This window comes from Lagopus leucura, unplaced genomic scaffold, assembly GCF_019238085.1.
Source record: "Lagopus leucura isolate 7727_CA_CO unplaced genomic scaffold, USGS_WTPT01 Super-Scaffold_100157, whole genome shotgun sequence".
Classification (NCBI taxonomy): domain Eukaryota; kingdom Metazoa; phylum Chordata; class Aves; order Galliformes; family Phasianidae; genus Lagopus; species Lagopus leucura.
This window is the reverse complement of record NW_024962334.1, coordinates 24,898,717-24,917,026: the sequence shown is the minus strand read 5'-3', so window position 1 is coordinate 24,917,026 and position 18,310 is coordinate 24,898,717. Positions and strand designations below refer to the sequence as shown.

The 18,310-nt window shown below is 34.8% G+C and overlaps 1 protein-coding gene across 1 annotated transcript in view; it reads right to left on the bottom strand.

Moving 5' to 3' along the window:
* The window catches only part of THSD7A (thrombospondin type 1 domain containing 7A), a 245,876-nt gene that overhangs the window by 206,607 nt on the left and 20,959 nt on the right, over positions 1-18,310 (bottom strand). The window contains exons 2-3 of the mRNA XM_042888490.1: positions 17,949-18,065; positions 11,495-11,614 (exon numbers count right to left, since the gene is read on the bottom strand). The gene's annotated coding sequence lies outside the window, so the exon portion shown is untranslated. The remainder of the gene's footprint in view (positions 1-11,494; positions 11,615-17,948; positions 18,066-18,310) is intronic.

Here is an 18,310-nt window from a genome sequence, read left to right as displayed (position 1 = left end):
TTTAGTGATGCTCTTAAAAATAGGCTTAAACATTATTATTTGGATCCACCTGCAGGCCATTGCAGAAAGACTGCAGCTGAGGGGGTGAGACAGCAGGGAAGCCCATTCAAGCTGATCCAATTTAGATATGCAAATTTTATCTTGTGCATTTGAAAAGAACATTACGGCACAGCATAATTTGCACCTTGAGTTCCAAAGAATAATATTTCTAATCTAATGAAAACATGGCTTCATTGTTCACTTTCCCCCTCTCCAGGTTTAGTCCAATCTACTGCTCTCCTACCTATTTAAAATTGTTTTCTTCCACATTTGAAACAATTAACTAACAAAGAAAATGAAAAGGAAAACAAATGTATTTATTATTGTAGTCACCTAATAAAGATGATGTTATAAGTGCTTGACTCATGTGATAAAATCTGTAACAGAGGGCCTAATATAAACACCACTCTAGGGATGAAATGCTAAATGAAGCAAGTGAAGCTTAAGATCATGTGTCTGACAGAATGCACTGTTCATTTATTTTTATTTGCCTTGGTTGTTCCTAATAGTGATATTTGCTTAATGACTAACTATTGCAAAAATATGTTTTTTTCCCCATCAAAAAGTGAGTGGAACAATGCTGAATGGCCCACACTGTTCACATTTAGAACTACCATCTACACATATTTCTTCTGATTCAGTGGTATTATTGACAGAACAAGACTGTATGTCTTCTAATTCATGAACATATATGCTATCTTAAAAAGAATTAGCATAGCTGAACTAGCAGGAATGCTCATTACTGTTCAGTATGCAGTAAACTCAATGCTTCAAAACAAATTTTATTCTCAAAGTGGCAGACAAGATCCTTGCCACTTTCCTTATAAACAAACCAAAAGCTTATTATTGCAACAGTAAGCAACAGCATTAGAGAAATGGATAGAAATCCAGAACCTCAAATTTCTAGGAGTACATATACCACCACTGCACCACTTCTTACTAAATTAGAAAATATAAATTCAGTAATTTCTAAAATTTCACATCTTCATTAAAACGCCATTACAATATAAGTAACAATAGGTTGCATAAGCAAACTGCAACTAGAAGATAGTCCAGAAAATACATGGTTAATCTGCTGAAAATTAGCTTAATTGAGAACTCCTCCTAAACTCTCCATCCAGAACAATAACTGGAATAACCCCAGTTCTGATATGAATGGTAGCTCATACAGTCTTCCAATCAGGAAATCAGCACAGGAAAAGTGCAAGGCCAATGCTTGTGCTATTTGAAACAGAAAAGTCACAAAAATAAGTTCACAACAGTAAGTTTGCAGCTAAATGACACTAAAAATGATGCTTTGCCGTCGTATAGTCTGGACCAGAGGGTGGTTGACTCACTGGCATGTGCTGAAGCAAAAAGCTGAGGGCAGTGGCTTGACCAAAGGAACACCAGGGATGTCTGGCAGCTCCCACCTAATGACAAATAAACACGCAGTGTGCTATGACCCTTTTCTTTAACTCTAGAGAATATTCTGCTCTTACCACCAAAACAGAAAAAAAGTTGTTCTATATTAATGACATATTTACAAGTTCATAAAATACCATGTTATTTTGCACTTTATTCCAAATTGCTACACCAGCCTTAGCAGAAGTTTAATAACCATATGAGGAAAACTAAGCAAATGAGAATATTTCAGAAATCACAAAGCCAGACACTTTTCATACTATGAAAGGCTGCAGGGAAGCAAAGCTGCATTGCATCTCATTCAGATGGGGTTAAAGAAGATATGTGATATCTCTAAGTGTACTCATTCATGTTTTTGCAATGAGCACCATGTCCATTTGCTATTACCAGCATCCTTTGACTGCTATCTTTCTTTAAGAAAACTTTCAAATTTAAATAATTTCAAAAAGGGAGTGTGGTGATATTTGATTTTTCCTATGTACGGTGAATATTTTAAAAGGAAAACTTTCAAGACTTCCCAGAGATTCAGAGATATCAAAATAACACAATACTTTCTGATATCCTTTAAAGAAAGAATTCAGACAAGAAAATAATTCTTACTAGAATGTGAAGTTTCATTAGATATCTTGAAAAATACTGTGTAAAATTTACTCTTTTGAAAGATATTAGGAGTGCTTGAAATTTAATCTCAAGTTGCTCATTCATATCATATCATTATCACCATTTATTAATTTGCAAAGTGAAACGATATCACAAAGTATATACTTACTATGTTTACTAAAACATACTTTTATCCACAATGAGGCAACAAAGATATTTATTGTTAAAGCAAAACATAATTGATATAATATTTAACACTAATAAGTGCTGTTATTTAAATAAACATATCCTGTCCTGAAAGGCCTTTAGCTAACTAATTTGCAAACAACCACTCCTTTGTTTCTTGGCCATTTATGTAGCCTGTGGGTTATATCAGAAAATGCATATTTTATTATATGATACAATTTGCATTTTTTTCTAGTAAAATACTTCAATGCTATAATTTAGTTTTTGCAATGACAAGTTAATACTACATTATAATTGTTTTCACTAACATCCTGTTACAATTAACACTTTCCTTTCCTGCTTTAAATATAACATCCATTTCCTTTTGAATATGCTTTCCAGGAAGATTAACAGATTAACATCCTGCAGATATTTTTCATTGTGCCAAGAGAGGTGCAGGGGAGAACAGAACTGAAGTTTTCAAAACAAAGACTTTGGCAGGAAACAAACTGTGCAACCAAATTGAATGAGAGGTTATTTAACTTCATTATGTCAAATTATTTAAGTGATAAAACAGCAAATCACTATTACAAAATAAAAATTGACTCTGTAAAATGAAGAAGAAAAGAAAAAATCTTTTAAAATACATTTCACAGATTCACATACACATTTCTTTGTAGAAAAAAAAAACTGAAAGAAGTGAGCATGTTAGCAGATGCCTATTCACAAATTTGCATTCTGTTTCAATATGCATCATACACAAAATAGGAAAAACAACAAACACAAAGTATTTCCAGTCAAAGATTTTAGTCACTTCAATCATCTTTCCTGTCATTTAAAAATGTTAAAATTATACAGGATTTCCTATTGAAATAATTATCATATTACAAGTAAATCTTTCCTTGCACTCCAGGGATAGAGAGTTTGACCAAGTCATTTGAACTACGTACATCAAAATTATTGGGGCAGTTACTCCTACGTATACTTGATTCTTTGTTTGGAGTAACTGCCCACTACTCCCTCTCAAAACTACCAGATTATCTGGGCATCACAGCACTCTCAGTCCAGTAAATATTTACAATACATTATAGCTTCTGTTTTGGTGATTAACAAACCAGAAAGAGATTTTAAGCAAAGCTATCAGTTTAATCTAGCAGGGCTTTACATCCAGTACGCCAGACTGGGTCAGACAGTTTTAATAGTAACGCAATGATGCAGCCACAATAACTGAAATACGGCAGTGAATTTTTAAAAACCCAGGGGAGTTACAGCCCCATTTACTCCATCTGTGATACACTACGGGGGCAGAGAAGCAAGGTTTACTCTGTGTTTATCTGAAAAATATGTTGTCAAAAAGCTATTTTTAGTACACACACACACACCAAAAAGAGTATAACTTTTGAATGCTTATAAACATCTAGAATACGTCTTAAAGGTAAAAATAAGGACCTGGAAATAAATTCAACTTTACTGTTGTTAAGTCTTCCAATCAAGGTCACTAGCACTATACCTGGCAAGTATTTCTTACACAAAATGTGAGAGTTCTAAGCTCTAAATGACTGCCAAAGCTGTCTCTTAGCTATTTATAATCCTTGTTAACTCCTCAGAAATAGAAGTAGTAACATTGCAAGTTAAAATTACAACTTATCTCTACAACCTATAAAAAACTCCATTAATAAATGAAAGCACATATAAATGAGAATGAAATTATACAAATCCATTGTTTTATTAACACTTCATTTTATAGCTCATGGTGCCAGGAAAAAAAAAAAGGTAAGGTTGTTCAAACATGGCATTAAGTTAGTGAAAGGTATTCTGGGAGAGTTTTCACGTTTGTATCTTGTTGCTACCTACATCTTATCCTTAGTTCCATTATCAAAACTGTGAGAGAGGAACTGAAAGTGAATGAGTGAATGGAATATGTATCCTAATACACAATGAGACTTCAAATTATTTATAAAAAGTATAAAATAATGTATCATAAGACAATTTACTGTAAGAGCTACTGAAGCAAAAGACAAAATTATACTCCATTAAAATATCTCTTGCTAGCAGTAGAACATTTAGAGCTCCAGCCCCTGTGAGTCAGCCAGAGAAAAGGTAGAGGTGAGCATTATTCATACAATAAATGTACACAGAATACAAATAAAAAGGATCCTGATATGTGTCTGCCAACTACAAAAATTGAAAAAACACAGAAATTCCATAGAATTACATAGTGCTTTAATTTACAGCCCAAGTAAAGTATATACTAAAAAGAAAAACTATTTATTTTCATTATAAACACCTGTGGACATCCATCAAGAGTCAGCTATCATACTGTGCACAAGATAAAAAAGGACGCAGCTAGTTTGTGAAGTTGTGAAAAAAGCAAGAATAAGACAGAAGGGATTATCAAAAGAAGCAAAATAAGAGATTTTTGCTTAAATTGAATATATACTTTCATTTATATGCAAATAGACTTTGAGACAAAAAAATCAGCTGACAGATGAGATGAATTACAAACAAATTTTTTGTAATGTATTTTGCTATAGGTGGAGAAAGGGTTGTTGGTTTTCCTGTTGGTTGGTTATTTTTTCTGTCTTGTTTTGCTTTGTTTTATTCTATCTCTCATTGAAAGGAGATTGTTTAAATATATATATTATATAAGGTTTTATATGTATATACATACAAAAATCCCCTATTATTCTCCTGAGAACTATACGTAAACAAATGCTTCTCAGATAGGCTAGTTGACAGATACTAAAGTCACTGAAAAACAAGTTGAAATACTATCTGAAATTGGATCCTTCTACAAAGCATTCTGGAAAGGGGCATTCTCAAAAGTTACAAATGTATGAAGACAAAAGTTCAAACTTTTGGATAGGCTAGCAGTAATTTCCAGCACTATTTTCCACTCTTACTGTGCCTTCACATCCATTTTCTTAGTTAATTAACATTTACAGCAAAACCTTAGTTATTTTTCCACTGTTTGCCATCATTACACGTGTATGAATATGTACTTGCTTAAAAGCACAACTTTCAGCTCACAGTCTGGGAGGAACAGTGGTGGCACAGTAGGGACCTGAGTGGCAAGGTCACCAAAAGGATGCATGCAATGTCTCCTCAGGGACATGTGGCAGTATCTGTGGGTGATGAGGTATGTGACGCCACTACACTGCAAGTTACGGTGACCACCCGATGCCAACACTGCATCAGGAGCAGATCTCTACAGCAAGACAGAGTACTTCTAGCAATGAGAGTGCAGGCCATTTCCTTAAACAGGCCAAATACCCGACATCACAATCAGGTGCCTGGAGTATTAGGATTGACAGGCACAGAGGGGTCACAGCAGGCACAGCATACTTGGCAACTCTGCTTTCACTACATCAGCCCTTTCAAACTTCCTTCACAGATAGGATTAAGCTTCATGCCAAAGAACACAGCAAGAAGCATTATCTTTAACGGCAAGATGACTCTTCATTTGTAATGGAAGATTAAATAAATTCAACGGTACAACAATTTGGCATGCAATTTCAACTCCAAATTATGGTCCATGCATATATATGCACTGACAGCATTTACAGCAAGCAAAGTATTAGGAGCTCTGTATTCCTGCAAATTCTGGAATAAGCAGTTGAATTTGCTAAGTCCAACAGAATATGTAAAAAACTGAGACCAGAATAGTCAAAAAACCCACTGTACTATTTAATTACCCCCCCCCCCCCCCCAAAAAAAAAAGCTTTAATTTTTCTCACTATTGTTCTGAACACAAGCATGAACTGATTCAGTACCTAGTACTTCTACCAATGCTAGCTAGTTTTTGAAATGGACTTTCCATAGACTTTCCAAGAATCTGATGACACAATTTAAAATATATATTATGGTAGATCACTGGAAATACTCCCCTTACACAGTGCTGAAAGCATATCTAAAATCTCAGTGATTATGTCTCAGATAATAACAAAGTAGCTCAAAGTGGCATAGTGGATTACAGAGGTAAACCAACTGACTCAATGACTACGTGATGACTTAAGGTCTACATCATTTTATTTTATTCAGAAAAAAAAAAAAAAAAGTAGAAAACATTATCCTAGAATTTTAAAATTCTTTGTATTGCTGCCCAGTATGGAAGCTTGTTACTGATTCCCAGAGTATATTAAAAAAACCCTCCACAAGTGGACTCATCATGCATTAAAACAAATACTCTCAGCCTTCATGTGCCACTCAGTGTTACGTCTTGTGTATTCAATAAATAAATAGTGTCTGCTTCTTCATTCCTATGTTTTGAAATCCATCTACAATTACGTACTTGCTTCACAAAATTAGGAAAGAGATATGAATAAGAGGAAAGAAACTTCCGTGATTCCAAGACTAAGCTGACAATGCTATTGGAAGACTTCCAATTTTTTTTATTTTTATTTTTTTATTATTATTTTTCTTAAATTTAAACTAAATTCGTCAACTAAAAGTTTTTAAAGATTCAGAAGCCTATTGCTCAGTCAGTGTGAAAAACAACACTTCCGACAGAAGAATCCCACTGTCAGAATCCCATTGCTTATCTTCAGGAAGTCACTAAAGATCCACTATTTCAGTGTACTGCATACATGCCATTAACACTAATAAAAAGATTGATTTTTTAAAAGTTACATTTACTAAATGTCTACACCCATTATTCTAACAGTTAAAAAGCAAACTGAAGCATTTGTTTGCAGAAGTTATGCAATTTTTGAGGAACTTTTAACAAATATTATAAACAAACTAACTAAAGTTTGTGACTCGAGATATACCTGTTGGCCATCATTTAAAAAATTTTAGATATTCTTTATGGTCCATAAAGAAGTCTCAAAAAATGCATAGAAAGTTATGCCAACAAAAACAGAAAGAATAGTTAAGTAAAACATTCAGCATTCATGAATGGACAGTTTAGGAAATCATGAATCGATTCTTTTCTCCCTTAGCTCCAAAATGCCAGCTAAAGGTTAATGTTATTTAAGAGAGCTGCATTCAGAACCCAGGATATGCAACAGCAGGAGAAGCCTGCTTGGCTTTTGTCAGAAATAAATCTTTCAGGCACATATCTGTCCAGTCATATCTGAACAGAATGTTCTGAAACAAAGGAAAAGTTACACCAGCCAGTCTGATCTGCAGTCTGATCATTAAAAGATAAACAGCACTTCTCAGCATAAATCAGTCAATTATACAATGTGTATGATTTTTTTCCCCTCCATTAATGAAATGCTTGAACTTTCATGCTGCTATGCTGGTAAGAATGGATATAATTTTCTCACAACTACTTCAGAAAGTACACTCATTTTAATGGAAATGTGCAATATTTCACTGCCCATGGGAGTTCTCTGGCACATATCTTGAATAGGATTCATCATTTTCCATCGATATTATCTACATGTAGCTATACTTCATTATAGTTAATAAAGAACTTGTCAGTAAGATGGATACAATAGATTTTGGCTAGATGGATGTAAAAATCTATCAGAGAAATCCTGTCCTAAAATATGAAGACACTCTTAGACTGATAAAAGAGGTACCATGTTATCCACTCAGTTAAACGTATATTGCAAGTAGGTTAAGCTTTCAGATTTGGACATTCTCCTCCTTTCCATAAGAATGAGTAAATAAAAAAAAGACATTTACTTATATGTCAATTAAGGTTCTTTGACACTTTAATTCAAAAACCACTCTTTCCTGTTCTTATGCTTCTCACAAGCTTCCTTTCAGATGGTGGCTTCTTTGGTCTGGAAGATGTTTACAAAGCTTTGACAACAAATATTCAACAATCTCCAATATCTTTTACATGCCTCCAGTTTGACTCACAAACACAGACATCTGCATAGGCAAAGAACAGAACACACTGTGCAATCTGCTAAGAGAGATATGGTTCTGCTGAATCGCCTCATTTCTCCATCTCTTCATCAGTGGCTGCACAGTTATGTTCAAATACAGGCTAGAACAAAAAGACTGAAAATAGGTATAGACTGTACTATTCCCTCTCCTTGCTCTTCTGATCCAGCAGCTCTGCAGTCCTGTGAATGAGGTGCCACTACCAAGCAAATACCCTCCAAAGCCAGACTGAAATGTGGACTTGAGGGCTGAAGGGCTTGTGAGTATACACATCTGGCAAGGCAGTTAACACTGTTAACTGAAGTCTACACTGTTGCACCTCACATTTTATCTGATGAGTGGATATAGCCTGAGTGGATATTGCAAGACATTTGTCAGTAACGAACAAGTCATGGCCACCATATCTCATCTACAGCTTTTATTTAAATTAAAAGAAATCCATACACAAACCACTACATCAAAAGATAATAATTTTTTAAAAAATAAAAGTTGAACATCCAAAAATAAATAAATAGCAGAACACGATTTGCTTACCTGTGTCTATCACAACCTGCGCAGACTATAATGGGATACTTTTGTTCCCACACAGCATCTTTTATTACATGCGAAATACCAGTTTCCCTAATTTTTCCACAGTTTTCTGGGGTTCAGAAGGCCAGAACATTTTGCTGTTATTTCAGAAACTTAAAACCTACCCAAGTATTTCCAGATCTCTAGGTATGATCCATTTTCCAACATACACCTTCCAGAAACACATTTACTACAGCTGAACGTTTTTACCACCAAATATTTCTTCTATGAAGGGATTTATGCATTTTGCACCTAGTAATATAGTTGTTGGTAAAATAAACAGGTTTTCTGGAAAATTTCATCAAGCATTATTTATATGACCTTTTTCTACATCTTCTATTATTCTGCACCCTTTTAAATTATTAACATCAATCACCAGGAATTCTTTCAGTATCAGTGTCACAGACTAAGGAACATAGCTCTCAACCTTTCTAGTAATAGATGCCTTTCAGACCTTCCTGCACTACTTCACAGCCAAGGACAAAACTACTCTGTCACACCAGAAACACAGAAGTTACTTTGTTTGCCCTGACTCCCTATGTCCTCTTTAGTACTTTCACCAGTCAAGGATCCAGGAAACTTCCATAAATATGGCCTTCATTTCTTATTTCTAGATACATCATTTTGACTTTGGTTATATTTATATTGAGTCATACGCTGTCTGCATAAACTCATATTACCAACAAGTCTAAAATATTTCCAGGACTGATCTTTTCTGCAGGTTTCATAAACAGAAACTTAAAGTAAGGCTACTGAAGAAGACATAAAATATCTGTATCTTTCAACAGAAACACCACAATACTTCAACATTCTCCCTTCCTTTTTTCTGAAGTGTGACCACAAGTTTTTAAACCCACTTCATTGATTTTTCTTCATACTGTGTGCTAACATGGAGACTCCATTAAGTGTCTGAACAAAGTCTAACTTCTCTACTCATCTTTGTCAAATATTTTTTGCAAATCATAATTATTAGACCTGAGGTACCCTGCAGACTTTTAAATGACCAGTTTCTATACAATGATCTTTTAGCAACAAATTTTCAAAGCAAGTTCAGTTTTAACCATAAAGAACCAGTGAGCCAACTCTGGAAGATAAACTTAAGAGTAAAATAAGTAAACCTATTAAAATTGCCAGATGGGGACAACAAATTGTATCACTTAAGACTGATTAACATCTTATCTTGTAATTATGCTTTAAAGGAGGAATCAGCTCAGTAAAAAAAAGGTTAGGTAAGCAAGGAATATTTTCAAATTAAAATTTCTGCACAAGAAATAGAAAAACATCTAGGAGATGCTGTAAGTAAATTATTGACAAGAAGAAGAATCTTTTTTTAAAAAGAGTGAGGACTTTGTTTCTTTGTTTATTAGTGAGTATAGACAGCAAAATCCTAACAAAACCAACAAAATTTCATGAGGTGGAGAAGAAATACACATGAAATATAATGGAGCAAGCAATGCATCTAATAAAAACAAATAAAGCTTTACAATCATTTGTTTCTACCTGCTATGAACCCCACAGTTCAAACAAAAGAAAATTAAGCACTTATTTTTATTCAAAAGTTCCTACTTTTTCTCTGGAATGACAAGAAAAAATGACTGGGATTTTCATAAAAAGAAAAAGATGGCTTAGAGAATGTTTCTAAAATGTGCATAGAAGGCACTTCAATTAAAAATTTGGCTTCAAACATAGACTAAGCTTGCTATTATTTAAGAATTGAAACCACATTTTAAATTACTGTTATTCTCTTTGAGTTTACAAATTCAATCTAGCTATTTTACAGTCAAACACGTTCCTTGGCATGCCACTTAAAGTGATGATTTCAGGGTTATTTCCCTTGATATTCTTCTACAGAGTGGTGAATTAACAAGATGTTAGTTCCAGAAAAAATAAGATAAAGAACTGACAAATTCATTCCAAAAGACTAGCATTATCATTATATTCTTAGACAAGCATGAAGTTTGGCAAGTAGAAATTGTCTAGCATCAGAGAGATACCTCTTGACCTACACAAAACAAGAACAGAACACTTAGAAATATAATAAAGGTTTTAAAAAGTCACAAATTATGCAATTCCCAAGAGAGAGAGTAAATGGAGAGCTCTGATCAAAGATTGCTTTACACCAATTATTCTCCACCTCATGTGTCAGATTAATTAGGCAGGTGCTATCCTGCCAGCAGGAGAAGCTTTGCTACAACAGCCAAGCACACACATTCCTATTCCTGGCAGTTGCTGCCCTCACTGTCAAGTGCACCTGGAGCAGCCATTCCCTGTGCTCCTGGGGCTGCCTCCACAACAGGGGGAGTTGTGGAGGAAGGAAATAAATTGTTAGACTGAAATTGCATGTAAGGAATCAGAAAATAAAATGTTAAAAAATAGGATTGGAAGGAGGAGGAGGACTGTGAATGACACCAATATTGGGTTGCAACTGCTGAATCCCACCTAAAATGATGTTGTAAGATCTGTAAAAAGTGTCATATACCATCAGAACACACCCTTCCAGTATCACAGTCTACTAAAGTAAGTTCTCAAGTCCAAAATTCTGTAAAATTTTTCCAGATATTTTTTCTATTTGCTTGAAACATGAATGAAATTTTGCTCCCAGACAAATTTCTCTCAATATTAAAGCCAGATTAAATACTGAATTCTGTATCAGCATTTAAAATGTTATTGCTATGGTTATAACGCTGTCACAGTTGAATTTTGCACTTACTAAATAAAACAATTCTAGTAGCCCAAATATTATATCAGTGGAAAATTTTAGAGAAGAATACTGTATAGGAATCTGTCCCAGGACACTGCACATTAGTTTTAAAAAAAGAAAAATAAAGCCCAGTTTCAAAAGCTTGCAGTTTGAGAAAACAAAATCTTTAATTACCTCACCTCAGATTTCTGAGCACGTAAAACATGCCGCTTCTGGTTCTCTCCCTACACAATACCATGCATTGCGTTCTTGGCTGCTGTTCCTCAGCCACATTCAGGTGTGCTCTGCAAAAAACTGTAGAGAGATGAACACAATCTGAAAACAAAGCAACTTTTCTGAAAACTGCATAGATCTTATTAATAATGCAGCTGCAAGACAGGATTACAATATGATGTTTTTTTGAATATATGGGGAGTCTGAGTTAATAATAAAAGAATAAATGTTCCTACTCCAGTAAAATAATCAGAAAGAACCAAGAATCTGTAGAACTAAGGGAGGGGCCATATTCCCCCTGCTCAAATTTAGAAAAGAACCAGTTAAGAAGGGCTGTGCAATGTCTTTTCATCCTTGGGAGACAATTCCATAATTTAATATATCATTTGGTAATGGCTTGAATACCTTTCACTTTTAGTAAGTATCCATTACATAACTTCTCTCCACTTTCTTTAATTACCTCACTAAGTACATTGGTATTTGCTCTTATAGCAGCACTATTAGAGCTGCAGGGCACAAGAAATAAAACTGAGGAGAAAAAAAAATAATAAAACATTGTCTTTTCCATTTAATAAGTTCCCTTTTTTATGGAAACATTTGTATTAGTAGATACTATTTCAACTTTGTAAGATAATAAATCACATGAGCCTTGTATTATTAAAGCCGACTGAACTGCCAGAGAGAAGCATCATCACTCACCAACGGCACAACTTGCCTTTAAGCCTTACTCATTCTACTCTATTTCTGAGGAGTCATTTTGCTGTGGAAAATATCATTCAAAACATAGAAGCGGTGATGAGTAAGAAATCATTCTGATCAAAGCTTTTTATTTAGGAAATAAGTCATGAATTTATTCTATTATCCTACACTGCTAACTAATCCAGACATATTTCTGTGGGGGAAAATAAGAAGGAAAACTTCAAATAAAATTAATTTAGAAATCTGTGAATTATCACACATTCTTAGAAACAACTTCCAAGTTTCAAGGTGCTTTGTTTTTCAGCAGCCTGAATACTTAAGAATACATCCAGGATAAAATAGGAAAGATAGTTAAGTTGCTTATTACATTAACATGAAACCATGTATTCTGAGTAGTACGCATACAACAGAGAGCAAGATAAAAAGCAATGAGGAGCACCAATGAATTCACCATTGGCCATCATTACTGAAAAGGCAATTTCAAATCACTGGTTGCTGCACCATTAGTGCCAGCTGTGCAAAAGCTCCCATCCCTCTGGGGTAGGCTGTGATGTATCAGAAACCTGAGATCTTAAATATACCGACAAAGAAAGTAAAGGAGAATCATTTTGATTACCCTTTTTGTCAAAGACTTGATTTTGTAATAGTAATAACAATTTCCTATTTATGTAAATAAGTTATCCAGGAGAACCTCATTATAATCCTTTCTGGCATCTGACTGGAACAATCCTATTCCAGGCTTTCTGCCACACTCATTAAGTCATTAAGACTTTTCTCCTTTCAGTGAAAAACATTTCTGTTGAGATCTTTTGGAACCATCCCTGTTTTTCACTGTGGAGCAAAGCTAAGGCAACTACTTAAAAGAAAAAAAAAAAAAAAAAAAAAAAAAAAAGAGAAAAAAAATCGCTATTCTAGAAGCATAAAAGCATTCTGTAGCATGGACTAATGGTCTGTACAGGTTTTGGTGCCAAATTTTAGATATTAACCAATGCTTTACAGGATTTATTCTAAAAGTTCCTCGCCTACACAAAGTAGGCCATGTATATGGGAAAAGTTCTTCCATGGTTTAAGAGTAGTATATGATTAATACCCATGTTGTAAGGTCTTATGCTTTTAATCAAATTTTGAGTTCTCCTTGTGACTTCATTATGTCACCACAGTAATTATCTAGGAAAAACTCTGAGCTTCTACTAACATACAAGTTTCCCTGGGGTGCCTATTTGCATTGCTTGAGAAGGATTCTGAGGACAAAGAAATGCAACTCACTCAAGCTGTTTATCCACACAGATCCAGAGCAAATACACACATTGTGAAGACTCAGTTAAGCACCATAACACACAAATCACACCAATATGAAGAAAATAAAATTATTATACAGCTTTGATAAATCTTAATCTAACTTCCCGTTCTTGTCAATAATGAAATTAGCAATAACGAAGAGATTGGGCACAGCTGCCAGTTCCTCCCATTTGGTGGAGAAATATTTCTTTCCTTTCTGAAAAATTAAACATTTCATTCCCAAGGACAGACACATGCCAGTGGTTAATTAGGGGATATTTTACAAGAAGAAATAAAATTTATCATCAGCACAGCAGGCAAATATTGACATTTTTACAAGCATAGACATGCTACAATTAAATTTTGAGTTGCAAGGCTCCTGAAAGCAGCTGCCTCCCCAGGAAGCCGGGAATCCCAACACTTACTGCCAACCCCAGTTTCCTGATATTTATTCAAACTGGCAAGAAACATTCTTCTTACATTGCTTTCAAATATTTGACAGCCTAGCCATCCATTAAATGCATCACACTGAGGTACTGCTGTATCACTACATAATTCTTCCTGCCAGCTAGCAAAAAAATAATATGATGTGCAGGATGCTGGGGGGGTTCCCAGTTCCCATAGCACTGGCTCATAGGTCCAGAAGGGGGAAAGGGAGAGTAAAAGCCAGAAGGGTGAAGGCACAGGACTGATGGGAGAAGGACAGTAACAGATTACACTGGTTAATGGATACTCTTCACTGAGAACCTGGAGAGCAGGGTTAGCTACTGAGTGGGTAACAAATAGAAATCTGTAGCAAGCATTGATGCAGTAACTTGCCAGAAGTCTGGGCGCGAGTAACATCACCTGCCACATGCTCACAGGGAAAAAGAGTAATCGGGAATAATCAAAATACAGCAATTTATCAATAAAACTCCCAAAATGCCATTTCTTCTCCTTTCCCAGAATTCCTACAAAGTAAAATCCATGCTAGCTATGTTAATTGCATAAGTATAATTCAGTAATGCCATCTTCCTGAAGGGAAAAATGGAGTCACAACCATTGAAACGGATATATGTATATATAATCATCACACATATATATGTTTATTATACACATACACACATATATAACAGGTCATTCAATTACAGAAGCAATTAAAGAGGACAAAAGGCAGACAAAGCTCCTTGTCTAGAACACCTCCCCTCACAGAAGATGGCTGGCTAGGGAGGAGGTGGCAGGGGTTAATTACCATCTGGAACCCAAATTCTTTCTTTTTGACAATTTACAATGTAAATCTGTTTAAGCAACATAATTTTAACTAAGCACCTAATTTTTACTAAACTTCCACTTCCCTCATTTTTAAGTTTTTCTATGGGTAGTCTTAAAAAACATGTTTTTTGATTTACATACCACTAACCAGTCAGAGGATAAAAACAAAAAGTGTCAGAAACCAAATATTTAACATAACCACGTTCAGTTTCACAGCTGTGGTATTCTGTTCAAGACATTGTTCTTTGCAACACAATGAAAAAATGAAATCTTCCATATAATTGGAAATCGGCACATGCTCCAATCACTGTAAAGCATGTGTAATTTCTTTTAGTAAAAGAAAGTCACCTTCAGTGAACACCATTTCAGCTTTTCAGAGGCAAGTCTCAGTCAGTCTGGAGGTGGTGTAAGACATAGCACACCCAGGTGCTTACCAGTCTCCTCTCACTGGGCCCTCTTCACACTGAGATACCAACTGAGGGCAGAGACATCAGTGAATAACACAGAACTTTATCTTGTTAACCAACAGATCTTTCAATTCTGAGGTTTCTAAATGCTCTTTCACTTTTGCCTAATGTTCAGATAATGTTTTCAGACTCCATATGTCCATCAAGCTGATACTTCCATGAAGCTTTAGCTAAAACAGACCAGCTAATTAGACTCAAGAAAAAAATTATTGTTTTTTGTAATTTGACACATTTTCTGAATGCTCAACTTTGTAAGCTCATTGTCACTTAATTCTTATAGCCAAGAACTTTCCTTGAAACATATAAATGCTGATTAGACAGGGCAAAATTATTAGCTGGAGAACGTGGAAGAAAAATTTTCTATGTACCACTGCAATAACTCCGCACAGAAATCGAGCAAAACGTTCTCATGTTTATTCTGTGGTTAATTTGTGTTTCATGTGATGTTATGATACTGGGAATTGTATAAAACAACACTGCTTATTCAACATAGTTTGTTCAACACATTTATCACCTTGTCTTCTCTATTAGTAATTTCAGGTGATAGTAAGAAATAATAAAAACGCCCCCTAATCCTGTCCAGTTTCTCAGCTATTGGTTTAGAAGCAATATTAAGCTCATTGTATACTCTTCCTGGCAGGAAGTTAAACCTTTTAAAATACTGATGTTTGTCAGTACTCAATAGGTCAAAAGAAATAATTGCTCATACCATCACAGACTTCTGGGATAGAGGGAAAAAATATCCCAAAATCCTTTTGTGATATAATTAATGATGTACGTTAACGACCAAGGGAAGTTCATTAGAACTTACGTTAAAACACAAAGCAGACTTCAGTATTTAAAAATGTTATCATTGAAGTGAAGCATAGAGTATGTTTGTTTAAAAAGGGAAAATATTTAAAATAAAATATATATATTCCACTTCTCTATTATGTTGAAGTGAAATGGAAAATAACATGTAGATGCAATCTTTTGTCCTTTTCAAGTCCATGGCCAAATTAGGAAGTGCTACCACATACAGTGAAGAATATGAAGCATGGGGAAGGTCCTCTGGGTTTGCTGTTCACCTGTCTCTTTTCAGTAGTAACAAACTCTCATTTCCTCAATTAATACCTGCCACAATCTGTAAACTGACATTACACCTCCGTTCCTACTATTTGGTTTGACCTTGCTATCGTGTACTAGAATATAATTATGATAATGAACCAATTATTCTTATACAATACAGCAATCAAAAAGACTACCACTTCATTTTCTCATGACAATATCTGAAAATTCTAGTTTCATTTCATCATCCATTATTCGCATGCCATCATCAAGATGTCGTTATATAATTAACTTAGTTTTACAAAATTAAAAAAATAATAATAAATGGAAAACACTGAGGTTTTAGAATAATCATGACAGCACACAGGATGTCTGATTTATATAGGACAGTAAACAAATATTTCAGTATTTGGAATATTTTACAGGTTATAATCTTATAAATTTTGAATGACAACACATCTGCCTCTTAGGATAACCAACTGTTAATGTTACACTTTCACATACATGGCATATTTTGCTTGAAACCCCTCCAGAATTGAGTAGTTTTAGCTCTTTACAGCCTTCTGATTATGAAAATAAAATGTCCAGCTTATTATGAGCCTGGATGTGTCATACATAGCAGAAAAAAAGTCAATTAAAGTGATTTGAATAGGTTTTCACTCATTGAAAATCAGAAGTTAAAAAAAAAAAAAAAAAAGTCATTCAGATTGCTGACTCTGTTAAGATACCGACTTCCCAAAATACTCCTGGCTTTGTCCCTTGTAACGTCAATGAATATAAAGATGTTATAATTACAAAATAAACAAGAGAATTTGGCTAAGCAGGTTATAGGAACAGAAAGAGAATAGATAGGACACTTACCCACACCCTGGGCTTGCTGCAAAACTCCAGAGGAGAGATCTCTTCTGGAGATCCCTCCCCACTGTAGTCAGCTCTTAAATGGGTCTAGGAGAGGTGCAGCCAGGCTCCACCCCTTCCAGCAGCACAGGTGAATTGCCTTCACCTGTGCTCCCAGGGCTGACTCAGTGCTCACCTCAGGTGATCAATCGGAGGTTCAGTTCCCATACAGTCCCTAAAGAATGTGATTTTTAATCACTTTATGATATTTTAGATAGCAGAATCTTTCATCTCCTGATTCAAAATGAATCTTTCCAGCATTGGTCACCATTGGATTTATGACCAAACCACACAGATGCAGAAGTTGCTGAAGGAAGGAACATTTTCTTGCTGCCATGACTACATTTTTAGTCAAAGCTAAGTTTCCCTGGGATAGATTCATCTGTGATGAACTGTGGCAATAATCGATTTTTGACTTGAGACAACCTAAGTGCACAATAGCCAGTTACCTATTGCTGTCTAGGAATGGTCTTTTTTACTCATACATATTTATAACTGGAACAAAAGTATAAATCTGAAACTTTCTACATTTAATTTAGACAAATTGCAGTTTACTGTAGTCCCCATAAGAATTCTGTCTGCTTTCTTAGTCTACCTGTAAAACTACTTAATGCAAGCACTGTAATTCTGTAAATCATGTATCTGTTAAGCAAAAATAACTGCCACTGATTAAAAAGTTTCAAATATTCTGCAATAAACATCCAAAATAGAGACAAATATTCTATACAGAATTCCTCCAGGTCTGAAAGGTTGTAAGTAATAGAAGCTAAACTTACCTTTCTGCCACAGAAAACATTCATTCTCCGCAATTAATTGTGAACTTTACAAATGACATGATTCCACTATTACAACTTTTGTAGGGGCAACCTGTGTACAGTGAATTCAGAAGAAACCTGCAAATAAGGAGATAAAAGGTCAAAAGGCAAAAATCAATCATATTACTTTATAAGTCCCTCCAACAGATGACTAAGAAGAGTCAGTCAGGGTACCAATGAACAGAGCATTGTGATGATGAACAGTCAATAATAAATTCAATATTGATATCCCCAAGTATGTAGGAACATCAGCATATTTTAATGGCTCCCTCTTTTCCAAGTTGACTTTGCCATACATACCACTGGATGCTTTCTAATTTCCC